The 20198-nt window shown below is 44.0% G+C and overlaps 1 protein-coding gene and 1 pseudogene across 2 annotated transcripts in view; both read right to left on the bottom strand.

The window, feature by feature from the left end:
• The window catches only part of LOC115123122 (protocadherin gamma-C5-like), a 216303-nt gene that overhangs the window by 156149 nt on the left and 39956 nt on the right, over positions 1–20198 (bottom strand). The window lies entirely within an intron of this gene.
• On the bottom strand, positions 17624–19747 carry LOC115120986 (protocadherin beta-7-like; annotated as a pseudogene).

The raw sequence follows: 20198 nt of genomic DNA on the forward strand, positions 1-20198 counted from the left end.
CAATAGAGCATGTATTCATTATAGTGGAGATCAATGTGTATTCATTATAGTGGAGATCAATAGAGCATGTATTCATTATAGTGGAGATCAACGGAGCATGTATTCATTATAGTGGAGATCAACAGAGCATGTATTCATTATAGTGGAGATCAACGGAGCATGTATTCATTATAGTGGAGATCAATAGAGCATGTATTCATTATAGTGGAGATCAATAGAGCATGTATTCATTATAGTGGAGATCAATGGAGCATGTATTCATTATAGTGGAGATCAATGGAGCATGTATTCATTATAGTGGAGATCAACAGAGCATGTATTCATTATAGTGGAGATCAATAGAGCATGTATTCATTATAGTGGAGATCAATAGAGCATGTATTCATTATAGTGGAGATCAACAGAGCATGTATTCATTATAGTGGAGATCAATAGAGCATGTATTCATTATAGTGGAGATCAATAGAGCATGTATTCATTATAGTGGAGATCAATGGAGCATGTATTCATTATAGTGGAGATCAACGGAGCATGTATTCATTATAGTGGAGATCAACAGAGCATGTATTCATTATAGTGGAGATCAATAGAGCATGTATTCATTATAGTGGAGATCAATAGAGCATGTATTCATTATAGTGGAGATCAATAGAGCATGTATTCATTATAGTGGAGATCAATAGAGCATGTATTCATTATAGTGGAGATCAATAGAGCATGTATTCATTATAGTGGAGATCAATAGAGCATGTATTCATTATAGTGGAGATCAATGGAGCATGTATTCATTATAGTGGAGATCAATAGAGCATGTATTCATTATAGTGGAGATCAATAGAGCATGTATTCATTATAGTGGAGATCAATAGAGCATGTATTCATTATAGTGGAGATCAATGGAGCATGTATTCATTATAGTGGAGATCAATAGAGCATGTATTCATTATAGGTGAAGTTGTCATGATACACTACAACACAAACTCAAATTTGAACATTAAATTAAATTAGCCAGGGAGTTACTCTAGAGTCCTGATACAGTTGGATTAAAATAGCCAGAGTTACTCTATAGTTCTGATACAGTTGGATTAAAACAGCCAGAGTTACTCTAGAGTTCTGATACAGTTGGATGAAAATAGCCAGAGTTACTCTAGAGTTCTGATACAGTTGGATTAAAACAGCCAGAGTTACTCTAGAGTCCTGATACAGTTGGATTAAAATAGCCAGAGTTACTCTAGAGTTCTGATACAGTTGGATGAAAATAGCCAGAGTTACTCTAGAGTTCTGATACAGTTGCCCGTCGATATAAAGTTTATCCAAAACCATGGAGACTCGTTGATTCAGGCAACGCTTTTTCTTCATGATGGGATACAGTGTTTTTCTCCTGTCATTGATCTCGGTGGGGAAGTGATCATTCATTCCAAAATCAGTGTTTCTGAGTTCTCTCCCCATGTTCTTCGTCATTTCCTTTTGCTTCAATTGATCAAAACATGCAATAATATCCCGTGGCATATTTCAAGAGGCCTTACCTATTCTATGGACTCTGGAGAAAGTGGCATTACGCACAACATCAGTGGGCAGTTTCAGTTGAGTTGACATAAAGTCTCGGACTGTGTCCTCACAGCCTCTGCTGTTGTCATTCTCCGGGATCCCTGAACATATTAGATTGTCCCGCATTGATCGACACTGTACATCAAGCAAGGTTTCTTAAGTTGTTTGTTCTCCCTTTGCACCACCTCCACCTTTCCATGAATATAGTCTACAGTGTCTTTCAGCTCCACCTTGCAATGAATAGAGTCTACAGTACCTTTCAGCTCCACCTTTCCATGAATAGAGTCTACAGTGTCTTTCAGCTCCACCTTGCAATGAATAGAGTCTACAGTACCTTTCAGCTCCACCTTTCCATGAATAGAGTCTACAGTACCTTTCAGCTCCACCTTGCTATGAATAAAGTCTACAGTACCTTTCAGCTCCGTGTTCTCTTTCCTTAGATCATCAATCTGACGTTGGCTGAATTATAGACGGGCACATAATGCATTGACGTCCTCTCGTAATATATCCAATACATCAAGTTTGGCAAGCCTTTCATTGATGGATTTTAACAAGTCAAGTCATATCAGTAAACATCTCCCCACTCGCCACACTAGGGCATGGTTTGGTGCCATCGTTGATACCTATTGGCCAACCTGGTTTTGGTTTGTTTTGTTGATTTGGTTGGTTGTCCTTAACAATGCTTGAATCCTCTGAAACCAGCGACATGTTTCTTTGAGTTTTTAAGTATCTCTCGTCAATGAATCGATCAAGCTCTTCAATGGATTCTGAATCATCCAGCGTGTTTGCAAGCAGAGTAAAACAAAAATAACAAAACAACTGATGTCTATTTCCGGACCTGTACAGGCCGTCGGTAGATACACGCAATAAAAAAATGATGATGTACTCACTCGCGGTTGGAGGAAGTGCTAGTGTTAAAGACAATAAGAGAAACAGTTGATTGGTTGAGTTGTAGGCAGGAGTTGTTTGTGCTGCTCACACGCCAGATGACTGCAGACAGACAGGAGAGCTTGGTTTGGGTGTACTCAGGAGTAGGGTTGATTTGAGCATTCTGACCTTACAACTGCAGTCAAGCACCCAAGCTAATGATGCACATGTACAACTACAGTGTATAACAAAATATTGCCACATTTGAAATCCATAACACACAAAAATGTGCCAATGTAGTGTACACATCACACACACACACAGTCACAGAGACTGATATGTGTGGTCCAGAAACCATACCTACACAGGTAGGCCATCTGGCTGGCACAGAGCAAGGCATTCGCATGTTACGTAGGCACAAACCACATGTTACGTAGGCACAAACCACATGTTACGTAGGCACAAACCACATGTTACGTAGGCAGAAAACCACATGTTTCGGTTGGTGGCCCCAGATCAGGAGGCAGTGGTATAAATATTAATGCCAGATGAAAGTAGGTCTAGAAGTGCATTGCACACACTGAAATTATAACACTGGTTTTAAGACCACCACAGGGGCTGTTAATTGGAACTCTACTTTCTTTGTTTTGTAATACAAAGCTACTTTCAAAAGATAGAGTTTGCATTGATCCATACTTTCTTTGGAGATTTACAAAGCAAGACACAAAATAGTTGCTGTCTGGAAGGGGGACCAATGGAGAGAGAAAATGCATTGGGAAAGAGAGAAAGAGAGAGAGACAGAGAGACATAGAGAGAGAGAGAGACATAGAGAGAGAGACAGAGAGACAGAGAGACAGAGGAAGCGAGAGTGAGACAGAGACAGAGATAGATGGCCTTAAATTGTCCCAGTGACTCTGTCGATAGAGTATTGTCTACTTGTGAGTTTATGAGACACAGTAACTGACACCTACTGCCTTAGTCACTGTTGTTGTTCCTGATCCAGTGAAGATCATTGTGTGTGTGCTTTGCAAACAACACTTAGAAAAGTAAACGTTTCTTACCTGTCATCCATGTAGAGGAGGTCCATTCAGAGGGAGAGGGATGGCGGAGAGAAAGACAAAAAAAAAGAGAGGGAAAAAAAACAGATTGTTAGGAAGACATTTCAATGCTTGTTTGATATGGTACACAAAAGTTGGACCAGATGAATTGCACAGCAGTTTCATGTGGAATAATTCTGGTAAATTCTGTCTCCATAACAGAGCATCTGTAGTGGTGGATTAGTGAGGAGGCAACAACAGAGTACTGTTAAGTACTGACACTTCCAACAATGCAGTGGGGGCTTTTTTTCACAAGTACAATTTGTCAGTACAGTGTGAGCACATTCGTCTACTCCTGATCAATGCAAAATATCAGGACTATTCAGACTAAACCAGAGCATGCAGGAAATCAAAAGGAAGTCAACAGAAGACATTTGAAATGTACCACACAACTCAACACAATGCAAACACTTAGGCCCAGGAGTGTTTCCTGATCACATGACCTGAACAGGAAAAGATTGGGCACTAGTTAAATGCACGTAACACAATGTGTATCACATAGGCTAGGCAATGGCTACAGGACAGCAGAGCAGACATAATGCTGTTGATGATTCCTATGTTGCTTCCTCCTATGTCTGAAATGTGGAATATTACTGAGCCTGCAGCCATAACATGAGCACACATGGGTTCACATGGAAATCTAACCAATAAGACAGGCTCTCCACTCCTCTCTGTGCTGAGGACTCGCACGCACACACACATTAACCACTGCATAACAGTTTAACCGCTGTACTGAGAATAGCCAGATCACTGGCTCTATCCAAGGCCTTCATGTGAACACATAGTCCAAGGACTGACGAGGATGCAGCAACACAGCAACACTGAACCTCTGACCTTTTCCTGTAACAACGTTTTCCCTGATCTTACCTTTTCAATGACAGGTAATATGATAGGTAATGAGTTGTAACATAACCACGGTATGTTCGACATAACCACTGTAGGCGCGACATAACCACTGTAGGCGCGACATAACCACTGTATGTGTGACATAACCACTGTAACCACTGTGGCGACATAACCACTGTAGATGCCACTGTAGATGCATAACCACTGTAGGTTGTAGGTGTGACATAATCACTGTAGGTGTGACATAACCACTGAAGGTGTGACATAATCCCTGTAGGTGTGACATAACCACTGTAGGTGTGACATAACTACTCTAGATGTGACATAACCACTGTAGGCGCGACCTAACCACTGTAGGCGCGACCTAACCACTGTAGGCGTGACATAACCACTGTAGGGGCGACATAACCACTGTAGGCGCGACCTAACCACTGTAGGCGCGACATAACCACTGTAGGCGTGACATAACCACTGTAGGCGTGACATAACCACTGTAGGCGCGACATAACCACTCTAGGCGCGACCTAACCACTGTAGGCGCGACATAACCACTGTATGTGTGACATAACCACTGTAGATGCGACATAACCACTGTAGGTTGTAGGTGTGACATAATCACTGTAGGTGTGACATAACCACTGAAGGTGTGACATAATCCCTGTAGGTGTGACATAACCACTGTAGGTGTGACATAACTACTGTAGATGTGACATAACCAATGTATATGTGAAATAACCAATGTAGGTGTAACATAATCCCTGTAGGTTTGACATAACGGTAGGTGCGACACAACCACTGTAGGTTCGACACAGCCACTGTAGGTTCGAAATAACCACTGTAGGAGTGATATAACCACTGTAGGAGTGACATAACCACTGTAGGAGTGACATAACCACTGTAGGAGTGACATAACCACTGTAGGTGCGACCTAACCACTGTAGGCGCGACATAACCACTGTAGGCGCGACATAACCACTGCAGGCGCGACATACCCACTGCAGGCGCGACATAACCACTGTATGTGTGACATAACCACTGTAGACGTGACATAACCACTGTAGGCGCGACATAACCACTGTAGGCGCGACATAACCACTGTAGGCGCGACCTAACCACTGTAGGCGCGACCTAACCACTGTAGGCGCGACCTAACCACTGTAGGCGCGACCTAACCACTGTAGGCGCGACCTAACCACTGTAGGCGCGACCTAACCACTGTAGGCGTGACATAACCACTGTAGGTGTGACATAACCACTGTAGGGGCGACATAACCACTGTAGATGCGACATAACCACTGTAGGTTGTAGGTGTGACATAATCACTGTAGGTGTGACATAACCACTGAAGGTGTGACATAATCCCTGTAGGTGTGACATAACCACTGTAGGTGTGACATAACTACTCTAGATGTGACATAACCACTGTAGGCACGACCTAACCACTGTAGGCGCGACCTAACCACTGTAGGCTATGCAGACATACACAATTAATCTTCTCCTTTCCCCCTTCTGATGACCAGGTGGCGAATCGCATCTCTGCATGTCTGGCAGACATATCAGTGTGGATGACGGATCACCACCTCAAGCTGAACCTCGGCAAGACGGAGCTGCTCTTCCTCCCGGGGAAGGACTGCCCGTTCCATGATCTCGCCATCACGGTTGACAACTCCATTGTGTCCTCCTCCCAGAGCGCTAAGAACCTTGGCGTCATCCTGGACAACACCCTGTCGTTCTCAACTAACATCAAGGCGGTGGCCCGTTCTTGTAGGTTCATGCTCTACAACATCCGCAGAGTACGACCCTGCCTCACACAGGAAGCAGCGCAGGTCCTAATCCAGGCACTTGTCATCTCCCGTCTGGATTACTGCAACTCGCTGTTGGCTGGGCTCCCTGCCTGTGCCATTAAACCCCTACAACTCATCCAGAACGCCGCAGCCCGTCTGGTGTTCAACCTTCCCAAGTTCTCTCACGTCACCCCGCTCCTCCGCTCTCTCCACTGGCTTCCAGTTGAAGCTCGCATCCGCTACAAGACCATGGTGCTTGCCTACGGAGCTGTGAGGGGAACGGCACCTCAGTACCTCCAGGCTCTGATCAGGCCCTACACCCAAACAAGGGCACTGCGTTCATCCACCTCTGGCCTGCTCGCCTCCCTACCACTGAGGAAGTACAGTTCCCGCGCAGCCCAGTCAAAACTGTTCGCTGCTCTGGCCCCCCAATGGTGGAACAAACTCCCTCACGACACCAGGACAGCGGAGTCAATCACCACCTTCCGGAGACACCTGAAACCCCACCTCTTTCAGGAATACCTAGGATAGGATAAAGTAATCCTTCTCACCCCCCTTAAAAGATTTAGATGCACTATTGTAAAGTGGCTGTTCCACTGGATGTCTTAAGGTGAACGCACCAATTTGTAAGTCGCTCTGGATAAGAGCGTCTGCTAAATGACTTAAATGTAATGTAAATGTAGGCGCGACCTAACCACTGTAGGCGCGACCTAACCACTGTAGGCGTGACATAACCACTGTAGGGGCGACATAACCACTGTAGGCGCGACCTAACCACTGTAGGCGCGACATAACCACTGTAGGCGCGACATAACCACTGTAGGCGTGACATAACCACTGTAGGCGCGACATAACCACTCTAGGCGCGACCTAACCACTGTAGGCATGACATAACCACTGTAGGCGTGACATAACCACTGTAGGCGCGACATAACCACTGTAGGCGCGACCTAACCACTGTAGGCGCGACCTAACCACTGTAGGCGCGACCTAACCACTGTAGGCGTGACATAACCACTGTAGGCGCGACATAACCACTCTAGGCGCGACCTAACCACTGTAGGCATGACATAACCACTGTAGGCGTGACATAACCACTGTAGGCGCGACATAACCACTGTAGGCGCGACCTAACCACTGTAGGCGCGACCTAACCACTGTAGGCGCGACCTAACCACTGTAGGCGCGACATAACCACTGTAGACGCGACATAACCACTGTAGGCGCGACAACCACTGTAGGTGCGACAACCACTGTAGGTGCGACATAACCATTGTAGGTTGTAGGTGTGACATAACCACCGTATGTGCGACATAACCACTGTAGGTTGTAGGTGTAACATAATCACTGTAGGTTGTAGGTGTGACATAATCACTGTAGGTGTGACATAACCACTGTAGGTTGTAGGTGTGACATAATCACTGTAGGTGCGACATAAACACTGTAGGTTGAAGGTGTGACATAATCACTGTAGGTTGTTGGTGCGACATAACCACGGTATGTGTGACATAACCACTGTAGATTGTAGGCGCGACATAACCACAGTATGTGTGACATAACCACTGTAGGCACGACATAACTACTGTAGGTTGTAGGTGTGACATAATCACTGTAGGTGTGACATAACCACTGAAGGTGTGACATAATCCCTGTAGGTGTGACATAACCACTGTAGGTGTGACATAACCACTGTAGATGTGACATAACCAATGCAGGTGTAACATAATCCCTGTAGGTGTGACATAACGGTAGGTTCGAAATAACCACTGTAGGAGTGATATAACCACTGTAGGTGTGACACAACCCACCCTAGGTGTTTCATAATCACAGTAAGTGTGATATAACCACCGTAGGTGTGGCCTAATCCCTGTAGGTGTGATATAATCACAGTAGGTGTGACATAACCACTGTAGGTGTGATATAATCATCGTAGGTGTGGCCTAATCCCTGTAGGTGTGATATAACCACTGTAGGTGTGACACAACCACCCTAGGTGTTTCATAATCACAGTAGGTGTGATATAACCACGGTAAGTGTGATATAACAACCGTAGGTGTGGCCTAATCCCTGTAGGTGTGATATAATCACAGTAGGTGTGACATAACCACTGTAGGTGTGACATAATCATCGTAGGTGTGGCCTAATCCCTGTAGGTGTGATATAATCACTGTAGGTTTGACATAATCACAGTAGGTGTGACATAACCACTGTAGGTGTGGCCTAATCCCTGTAGGTGTGATATAATCACCGTAGGCGTGACTTAACCACCCTAGGTGTTTCATAACCACCCTAGGTGTTTCATAACCACCCTAGGTGTTTCATAACCACAGTAAGTGCGATTCAACCACTGTAGGTGTTTCATAATCACCGTAGGTGTGATATACCCACTGTAGGTGTTTCATAATCACAGTAGGTATGACATAACCACTGTAGGTGTGACATAATCACAGTAGGTGTGACATAATCACAGTAGGTGTGACATAATCACAGTAGGTATGACATAACCACTGTAGGTGTGACATAATCACAGTAGGTGTGACATAATCACAGTAGGTGTGACATAATCACAGTAGGTGTGACATAACCACTGTAGGTGTGACATAATCACAGTAGGTGTGACATAACCACTGTATGTGTGACATAATCACAGTAGGTGTGACATAACCACTGTAGGTGTGACATAATCACAGTAGGTGTGACATAATCACAGTATGTGTGACATAATCACAGTAGGTCTGACATAATCACAGTATGTGTGACATAATCACAGTAGGTGTGACATAATCACAGTATGTGTGACATAATCACTGTAGGTGTGACATAATCACAGTAGGTGTGACATAACCACTGTAGGTGTGACATAATCACAGTAGGTGTGACATAATCACAGTATGTGTGACATAATCACAGTAGGTGTGACATAATCACAGTAGGTGTGACATAACCACTGTAGGTGTGAATTTTAACCACGGTAGGTTGTAGGTGTAACAGGATTAAATTAATAAACAAATATTTCGAAAATGGAGAGGAAACACTGGACACTGCTGCTCATGCTCCCAGATGATTTTATTTATAATAATGTTTCGACCTTAGGATGCCTGATGAAGAACTAAGGGTCGAAACGTTGTAAATAAGTATCACCTGGGAGAATGAGCAGCAGTGTCCAGCGTTTTCCTTTCTGTTTTCCATGAGTTTACTTTCAACTTTAGCACCTGAGGAAAGTACCTGGATGTGTGTAAATTATTCAGCTTTTGTACCAAAAAATATACAGGTAATCAAATTGTTTAACTGAAGATCAACACAGAAGGGAAAGACTGACAGAGTGTGAGTTAAAAGAGCAATCTTAATTGTGCTAGCTAGCTAAATTCAAATCTGTCAGCTAGCTTACTGGCTAGCTCCAACTGTTTACTGGTGGTAACCATAGCAACATGGCCACTGCGGCAAAGCAAGCAGCACCCCAGTTTTCTAAATTTCCGGCAGAAATCAATTCAGAAAAGGAAAGAATCCATTTTAAACACAGAATGCAGAGGGAGAACCCGGAAAATGTGTTTGCCGACTGCTCACACAACAGGACTGTTACAAACCTATTATTTTACACAGACCACACTACTGCCTGGTATGCAGCTGGAACCAGGCATTTCAGCTATACAACAAAGAAAGGCATCTGCAAGGGAAGGCAAATATACATTTGATGACAGCTAAAAGGACCAGGAAAACAGGTTTCTGACGGTAACCGAGTACGAGAACAGCACTGTCATGCACCAGGACAGCACACCAACCTCACCTCAGGTACTCCAACAGCAGGAGCACAAACACAGATCCACCAACAGGTCTATCCTAGCCCCCCTCCCCCTGCCCGTCTACAACCACCAGAGCCAAGACCACACCACCATCCGTCTGCTGAGAGACAGGCTGGCTCTGTTAGAGGTATGAGTTACTGAGCTAAAATAGCAGCCCCCCGCCACACCCCCTTCAGCCCAGACCAGATCAACCAGTGCAGGACCCAGCTAAAGAACTTGTCCAGGAGCTGAGAGAGAGCCTTACCACAGTGCTTGAGGAGGTAAAGGCCACAATTTTTTAAATGTCTTTATTTGACCTTTATTTAACCAGGCAAGTCAGTTAAGAACACATTCTTATTTTCAATGAGAACAGTGGGTTAACTGCCTGTTCAGGGGCAGAATGACAGATTTGTACCTTGTCAGCTCGGGGGTTTGAACTCACAACCTTCCGGTTACTAGTCCAACGCTCTAACCACTAGGCTACGCTGCCGTCCCAATGAGGAGAGAGCCTTACCACAGCGCTTGAGGAGGTAAAGGCCACAATGAGGAGAGAGCCTTACCACAGCGCTTGAGGAGGTAAAGGCCACCATGAGGAGAGAGCCTTACCACAGCGCTTGATGAGGTAAAGGCCACCATGAGGAGAGAGCCTTACCACAGCGCTTGAAGAGGTAAAGGCCACAATGAGGAGAGAGCCTTACCACAGCGCTTGAAGAGGTAAAGGCCACCATGAGGAGAGAGCCTTACCACAGCGCTTGAAGAGGTAAAGGCCACCATGAGGAGAGAGCCTTACCACAGCGCTTGAAGAGGTAAAGGCCACCATGAGGAGAGAGCCTTACCACAGCTCTTGAGGAGGTAAAGGCCAACATGATGAGAGAGCATTACCACAGCTCTTGAGGAGGTAAAGGCCACAATGAGGAGAGAGCCTTACCACAGCTCTTGAGGAGGTAAAGGCCACAATGAGGAGAGAGCCTTACCACAACTCTTGAGGAGGTAAAGGCCACAATGAGGAGAGAGCCTTACCACAGCGCTTGAGGAGGTAAAGGCCACAATGAGGAGAGAGCCTTACCACAGCGCTTGAGGAGGTAAAGGCCACAATGAGGAGAGAGCCTTACCACAGCTCTTGATGAGGTAAAGGCCACCATGAGGAGAGAGCCTTACCACAGCGCTTGAAGAGGTAAAGGCCAACATGATGAGAGAGCCTTACCACAGCTCTTGAGGAGGTAAAGGCCACAATGAGGAGAGAGCCTTACCACAGCTCTTGAGGAGGTAAAGGCCACAATGAGGAGAGAGCCTTACCACAGCTCTTGAGGAGGTAAAGGCCACAATGAGGAGAGAGCCTTACCACAGCGCTTGAAGAGGTAAAGGCCACCATGAGGAGAGAGCCTTACCACAGCGCTTGAAGAGGTAAAGGCCACCATGAGGAGAGAGCCTTACCACAGCGCTTGAAGAGGTAAAGGCCACCATGAGGAGAGAGCCTTACCACAGCGCTTGAGGAGGTAAAGGCCACAATGAGGAGAGAGCCTTACCACAGCTAGGAAGAAGGAAAAGAAAAGATAACTCATGTTTGCTGTTATCCTGTTTCTCACTCTCAACAACTTAGTAGTTACTATAGTTCTGACTGTGCTGTTTCTCACTCTGAACAACTTAGTAGTTACTATAGTACTGACTGTGCTGTTTCTCACTCTGAACAACTTTGTAGTTACTGTATTTCTGACTGTTATCCTGTTTATCTCACTCTGAACAGCTTAGTAGTACAGATGCACAATTGAAAGCAAGTACGGCAACTGCACCGCCCGAAACCGCAAGGCTCTCCAGAGGGTGGTGCGGTCTGCCCAACGCATTACCAAGGGCAAACTACCCGCCCTCCAGGATACCTACAGCACCCGATATCACAGGAAGGCCAAAAAGATCATCATGAACATCAACCACCCGAGCCACTGCCTGTTCACCCAGCTATCATCCAGAAGGTCAGTGCAGGGGCATCAAAGCTGGGACCGAGAGACTGAAAAACAGCTTCTATCTCAAGGCCATCAGACTGTTAACTTAAACAGTCATCACTAGCACATTAGAGGCTGCTTGCTGCCTATAGGCATAGACTAGAAATCACTGGACACTTGAAGGAATGGAACACCAGTCACTTTAATAATGTTTACAAATCTTGCATTACTCATCTCATATGTATATACTGTATTCCTTACCATATCTTAGTTCGTTCCGCTCTGACATCGCTCGTCCATATGTATATAGTCTTAATTCATTCCTACTTAGATTTGTGTGTATTTGGTATATGTTGTGAAATTTGCTAGATATTACTTGTTAGATATTACTGCGCTGTCGGAGCTAGAAGCACAAGCATTTTGCAACCCCCACAATAACATCTGCTAATCACGTGTATGTGACCAATAACATTTGATTAGTACTGTATTTCTGACTGCTATTCTTTCTTTTTGCAACATGAAATCACTATCAGTTAGCATGTGGAACGTTCAGGACCTAAACTCATCAACCTTTGGACTGAAGAGTTTGGCACTGGAGTTCAACAAAAATCTTAAAGATGTTGACGTCATCATTCTGCAGGAGACATGGTGTAAGGCAGACATTGTCATTCACTGTCCCACAGGCTATAGAGAGGTAATTGTGCCATCACAGCTCAATAGAGGCAGAGACTCTGGAGGACTGATCATTTGGTACAAATCCCAACTACAACATCTAATTGATCCCCTCAAAATTGGGAAATATCACAATTGGTTAAAACTGAAAAAATGACTTGTACTGACAGAAAACTGTGTGTTCCTTTGCGCAATATATATATATATATATATATATATATATATATATCCCCCCCCCCCCCCAGAATCCCAATATTACTCAGAGGAGATCTTCCCCACCCTTGAGGAAGAGACGTGCCATTTACAGGCCCAGGGAACACTACCTGATGTAACGAGCACACGAGGGGACAGCTTTATTACAGGCCATACTGTTTCCAACTGTCTCCATTTCCCCCATAGAAACAACAGAGACAGCACCATCAACAACAACGGAAGGGATCTGTTGCAGCTCTGTCGAAGCCTGGGTCTGTACTTTGTCAATGGTAGGTTACGGGGGACTCTTTGGGGAGATTCAGCTGCTGCTCACCTCTTGGCCACAGTACAGTAGACTATATGATTACAGACATTGACCCTTTCTCTCTCAGCTCATTCACTGTCAAGCCACTAACACCTCTGTCTGATCACAGCCAAATTGTGTTGTTCCTCAAAAGAACAAACATGGAAACAACCCCACATTCACAGCCCCATCAGCTGTACAACATCAGAAATTCATACAGATGGGCCCAAAACAGCACAGAAGAATACCAGAAAGCAACCAGTAACCAAAATATCCAAACAGTCTAAGATAACTTTCTGGATACCACATCCACTCACAGGAAAGGAGGCATCAATCTGGCAGTACAAAAACAACTGATGACAGATGACAAACAAAAGCACAGAGACTCAAATAATGGTGAATTACGCCTTAATTACTGTGACTTTAAAACGCTATAAACGTAACACTCAGAGCCAAAAAAAAGCACAATACAACAGCAAGCAGCTGACATTCATTGAGGAGTCTATAAACACAAACAACTTCTGGCAAAATGTGAAAAACCACAAAGAATCTAAACGAGAGGAATTAGCGATACAAAATGTTGACATGTGGACAACCCATTTTGAAGCACTCTACAACACCGTTCAAATTGATGCAAAAGCAGAACAATGCCAAATCCATGCACTTTGTGACATCGGCTGATGTAAAAAGGGCTTTATAAATACATTTGATTGAATTTGATTGATCAGAAGTTGAACAGATTAGAATATGGGGTGGCTGGTTAGCCTAGTGGTTAGAGTGTTGGGCCAGTAACCAAAAGGTTGCTGGATCAAATCCACAAGGTACAAATCTGTTGGTCTGCCCCTGAACAAGGCAGTTAACCCACTGTTCCCAGGTAGGACTTCATTGTAAATGCAAATTATTTTTATTGATTCAAAAACGCTATAAAAGGACATTCAAAATCCATTCGACTCCCCAAGTACTGACCAGGAGCTCAATAAGAAAGTTCAGGCCCTCAAATTTGAGTGTAGGTTATTTCCCTGACATCTGGAATCAAGGACTCATAGCCCCAATCTTTAATTGACCCTAACAATTCCAGAGGCATGTGTGTGAACAGTAACCTGGTGAAGGTTTTCTGTAAGTATTAGAAATTAAAGAGTTCTAAACGTCCTTAATAAGCACAATGTCTTGAGTAAAAGCCTAATTAGATTCATACCAAAACATTGCACGACCGATCATATTTACACCCTACACACCCTGATAAACAAACATGTCCACCAAAATAATACCAAAATGTATGCTTGCATTATCGACTTCCAAAAATATTTGGATTCTATTTGGCATAAGCGACTGTTCAACAAAGTTATTGAAAGTGGTGTAGGGGGTAAAACAAATGACATAATTAAATCAATGAGTACAGGCAATACGTGCAGCATAAAAATGGGCAAGAAAATAACAGGATTCTTTAACCAACCAGGGGTGGGGCCTTCGCCAGGGTTGCAATCTGAGCCCTGCACTCCTCAATATTTACATCAATGAATTGGCTACTGTTCTAGAAAAATCCTCAGCCCCTGGTATTATTCTCCACAATTCAAAGGTTAAATGCCTGCTCTTCGCAGATGACCTGTGCCTGCTGTCACCCACAGCACATGGCCTACAGCAAAGCCTGGACCTGCTGGAGCAGTACTGCCAGACCTGGGCCCTGGCAGTAAACACCAAAAATACTAAAATAATGATTTTCCAGAGAAGATGCAGATTTCAGGGAATTAGACCAAAGTTCTCAAATGGTACAAAATACAATGCCTTCAGAAAGTATTCATACCCTTAGACTTTTTCCACATTTTGTTAGGTTACAGACTTGTTTTTCCCCTCATCAATCTACACACAATACCCCATAATGACAAAGCAAAAACAGGTTAAGAAATTTTAGCAAATTCCTAAAATAAAAAAAGACTGAAATCTCACATTTACATAAGTATTCAGACCTTTTCCTCAGTACTTTGTTGAAGCTCCTTTGGCAGTGATTACAGCCTCGAGTCTTCTTGGGTATGACGCTACAAGCTTGGCACTCCTGTATTTGGGGAGCCCCAGTCTGAGGTCCTTAGCGCTCTGGAGCAGGTTTTCATCAAGGATGTCTCTGTACTTTGCTCCGTTCAGCATTGCCTCGATCCTGACTAGTCTCCCAGTCCCTGTCGCTGAAAAACATCCCCACAGCATGATGCTGCTACCACCATACTTCACCGAATGGATGGTGCCAGCTTTCCTCCAGATGTGATGTTTGGCATTCAAGCCAAAGAGTTCGATCTTGGTTTCATCAGACTAGAGAATCTTGTTTCTCTTGGTCTGTGAGTCTTTATGTGCCTTTTGACAAACTCCAAGCGGAGGAGGAGTGGCTTCAAATCAAATGGAATTTTATTTAATTTTTTAATTTTTTATTTCACCTTTATTTAACCAGGTAGGCAAGTTGAGAACAAGTTCTCATTTACAATTGCGACCTGGCCAAGATTTGATTTCGACTGGCCACTCTACCATAAAGGCCTGCTTGGTGGAGTGCTGCAGAGATGGTTATCCTTCTGGAAGGTTCTCCCATCTCCACAGAGGAACTCTGGAGCTCTGTCAGTGTCACCATTAGATTCTTGGTCACCTCCCTGAGCAAGGCCCTTCTCCCCCGATTGCTCAGTTTGGCCGGACGGCCAGGTCTTAGGAAGAGACTTGGTGGTTCCAAACTCCTTCCATTTAAGAATGATGGAGGCCACTGTATTCTTGGGGATGATCAATTATGTAGAAATGTTTTGGTACCCTTCCCCAGATCTGTGCCTCGACACAATCCTGTCTCGGAGCTCTATGGACAATTACTTCGACCTCGTTGCTTGGTTTTTGCTCTGACTTGCACTGTCAACTGTGGGACCTTATATAGAAAGGTGTGTGCCTTTCCAAATCATGTCCAATCAATTAAATTTACCACAGGGGAGACTCCAGTCATCTCAAGGATGATCAATGGGAACAGGATGCACCTGAGCTCAACTTCGTGTCTCAAAGCATAGGGTATGAATACTTATGTAAATAAGGTATTTGTTTTTTATTTTTAACACATTTGCAAAAATGACTAAAAACCTGTTTCCACTCTGTCATTATGGGGTATTGTGTGTGGATTTCTGAGGATTATGTTTTATTTAATCCATTTTAGAATAAGGCTGTAACTTAACAAAATGTGGAAAAAGACAAGGGGTCTGAATACTTTCCCGCCATTAAAAAAAAACAAATTAAAATACTAATAAAAATGTGGCTAAAATAAATTGTATGTGTTATTGAACAAATTGAACTTGATGGCGGCGAGGTGTGGGGTCCACTTACAGAACAAGATTTCATCCAATGGGACAAACACCTCATTGAAACCCTGCATGCAGAGTTCTGTAAGATTCTCCTACATGTCCAGAGGAAAACTACAAGCAATGCATGTAGGGCAGAATTAGGCTAATATCCACTAATAATAAAGGCTACAAAAATAGCAAATAAGTTTTGGAAACATCTAAAATACAGTGACCCCCTCTCATAACATTACCAAGACCTGCAATGCCAAGAGCTGAGCAAAGAAAAGAGTCCCCTCATCCAGCTGGTCCTGGGGCTGAGTTCACAAACCTGTTCTACTAACACACTGAAGCCTCAGGACCAGAACATCCAATCAATCAGAATAAACCGAACTACAAGGCAGTCAAAACAAAACGTATTACTTATTGGAAAACAAGCACAAAGCAAAAGGCAGTGCTGTCTGGCCCTAAATGGACAGTACACTGTGGCAAAGTATTTGACCATGGTTAGTGATGAAAACCTTAGAAAAACCTTGACAAAGTACAGGTTCAGTGAGCACAGCCTTCCCATTGAGAAGGGTAGACACATGAAAACCTGGCTCCCTGTAGAGGAAAGGCTGTGCAACCACTGCACCACAGCAGAACCTGAGACGGAGCTGCATTTCCTGACAACATGTAAAATATATAAAACAATTAGTGTCATTTTCCCAAATTTGAAACCCTTATTCAAGGTTTCAAAGACCTCTCTGATGAGAATAGGTTACCCGTCCTGTTGGGGGAGGACACAGAGAGCTGTGGGTTGGCAGCGCACTACATTGCTGCCTGCCATAAGATGAGGGACAGTGTCTGACAGACCAACCAACCTGCATGTTTCTTCTAAGCCATTGTTATTGTTCAATGTATGGTTATTTTGACCCTTGATTATTGTTGTTACTATTGTCCCGTTGACTATAATGATTATTATTATTTAAATTATGTTAATATTGTATTCTTAAAGTATTCTTTGGCTATATTTACATTGTTACGTCACACCAATAAAGCAAATTGAATTGAGAGAGAGAGAGACAACACCAGGTTAACTCCTCAGAAATCTGAATCAATAACATAAAAATAATCAAAGTTGACTTAGGAGATACTGACGAGACACATTAGATGTGGACTATGTTGGACAAACAGCACGAATGTCTGAGGCTAACTTTTCATCATTTTAAATGATCAATGAGTAATTGACCCACGCCATGTGCTTTGCAATAGTTGATACTTAATGAGATACATCATCAGAAGTTCATTCCCCAAGGCTCACCTTGAGACTAGCTGTGTCTTGTACGTGGGACTGTGTCTTTCTGATAGGCCATGCTGTTTTCCTCAACGTGTCTGTGTCTATGGAACACCCAAAACGTAAGTCCCCCTTCCACGAGCCAGTGGTCAGAAAACAGTTGAAACTGTCATCTTTAAGGAGAGTCCCACACCGGCTGAAGTCTGTGTAGCTCAGAGGGTCGTAGGCCTGTGGGGAAAACAGGGAGGCTGGACACGAAGTACATGAACCCACGTCTACACATCTTGAAGTACACGACTGCACTGATCATAAGGAGTAGGAGAGAAGACATGGTCACCAGGGCAATTATCAAATAAAGCATGAAGTTACAGCTTGCCTGTGAGGGAATTCATCTGTGAATTCAAAGAGCTTGTTCAAAACAGGCCAAAACTACATTGACTGTTGCAGTGGCTGAGAGGAACTCAAGCCCGTTGTCCCTTGCCATGATCACATGGGTTTGTTTAGGCTAGTCCTGCTCTTCAAAACAGCCTCACAGTCCTGATTTCTCCACTGTGCAGGCCAATAGTGAAGGGGTTGGGCTGCGGTGCTTAGGAGAGCCACACGTTATGGCTGGAGTCGGCGTCCACAGCAACCACTTTGGTAACCAGGTAACTTTTAGGTGCCTCCAGCAGCAGCAGGTCCTCTGCGATGAAGCCAGATGATTGGACAGGTTACAGAACAACGGGTATGTTGTCATTATGGTCACTGATGAACACCCTTCACAGTGCAGGTACTGGAGAGAGGAGGGGTATCATTGTCTTGAGCTGTGACTCCCACCTTATAGTGACTGGCCTGCTGGTAATCAAAGGGGCGTGAAGTGAAGAGCTCTCCGGTCTGCGTTAATAGAGAAGGAAAAGGGTGTTTCTGGGTTTATGCCCTATGATGAAGAGTATAGTATTTTAGCATTGGATCCCGTGTTTAGATCCTCGGCTCTCATCCTTATCACTAATGTGCCTCTACGTTGGTTTTCCCAAACTTTAGCAGTGTACTCGCTCTGAGGAAAAGTACGGGGATTGTCATTCACGTCGTCCACTATGATGGATATTCATTTTCTACTGGACAGTGAGGGAGAATCAGAGTCACCGACTGTCACCGTGATGTTATAGTGTGGGTTCATCTCTCTGTCCAATATACCCTCAGTCACCAACACAAAGTATTTCTTAACCTCTGATATCAATTTAAAAAGGAATACTGTCTGAGATGGCACACTTGACCCGGCCGCCATTTCCAGTGTCCATTAATGCATGTTTAGCAAAGCAACCATGGTACCAGGTTGAGAATCCTCGGCCACCATAGCGGAGGCAGATTTCACAGCTATCACAGGCTCAATGTCATTCACATCAATCACTTCAATTATGAGTTTACAGGGTGACGCCTGACCGCCGCCATATTTAGCTTGGACATCTACCTCACGCGCACTCGCCTCCTCATAGTCCACTTGACCCACTACCCTCACCTCACCGCGGGGACATTGTCATTGGTATCCAGAACATGGATGTGAATAGACACGGTGCCTGACCTGGCAGAATTACCCCTGACAACACCACTGATGGTCAGAATTTATTCTGCCTGGGTCTCCTGGTCCAATGCTTTTTTTCAGAACCAGTTCGGGGTTATGGTATTTCATTAATTGGGGTGATCATTTTTAGGGCAAAATGATTAGTGTGGCTCAGTTTATAACCACGAACTGAGTTGGTTCCCAAATCAGGGTCATGCACACTCTCTAGAGGGAAGCGTCTATCCCAGCACCGTCGACTCGACCAGGTCAAGACCAATTTCCCCAGGAGCAAAAGCAGGGCTGTTGTCCTTCATATCCTGAATATCTAAAACAAGACTGTACACTTTGAGAGGATCCTCCAGCAGCAATTGATACTGTAGAACGCATACATTCTCTTGTACGCACCACCCCTCTCTATTTATTTGCTCGCTGACCAACAGAGAGCTGAAACCAGAGTCAAGACTCACAGAGCTGCCGAGTGCCCTCCGCCACGATGAGGGCTCGACGTGCTCCAAGTTCAGGCAATTTCTTCCTCAGATCTTTTGCCACATTCCCAATGACTGAACAGCGCACATCTCCAAGCAACGGTACAAAGAGAAAGATATTCACCCGAAACTGCATCCCTTAACTCTGTTTTAAGCATTGTTGTTCTACGGTACATCCTTTGTTGACATAAAAAAAATAAGTATATATACAGTGGGGAGAACAAGTATTTGATATTTTGATGCAAAATAATTACTAAAAAAATCATACAATGTGATTTTCTGGATTCTTGTTTTAGATTCCATCTCTCACAGTTGAAGTGTACCTATGATAAAAAATTACAGACCTCTACATGCTTTGTAAGTGGGAAAACCTGCAAAATCGGCAGTGTATCAAATACTTGTTCTCCCCACTGTATGTATGTATATATATATATACAGTACCAGTCAAAGGTTTGGACACACCTACTCATTCAAGGGTTTTTCTTTATTTTTACTATTTTCTACATTGTAGAATAACAGTGAAGACATTAAAACTATGAAATAACCCATCCGGAATCATGTAGTAACCCAAAAAAATGTAAGAAAAT

This window comes from Oncorhynchus nerka, linkage group LG5 (genome assembly GCF_034236695.1).
Source record: "Oncorhynchus nerka isolate Pitt River linkage group LG5, Oner_Uvic_2.0, whole genome shotgun sequence".
NCBI classification, from domain to species: Eukaryota; Metazoa; Chordata; class Actinopteri; order Salmoniformes; family Salmonidae; genus Oncorhynchus; species Oncorhynchus nerka.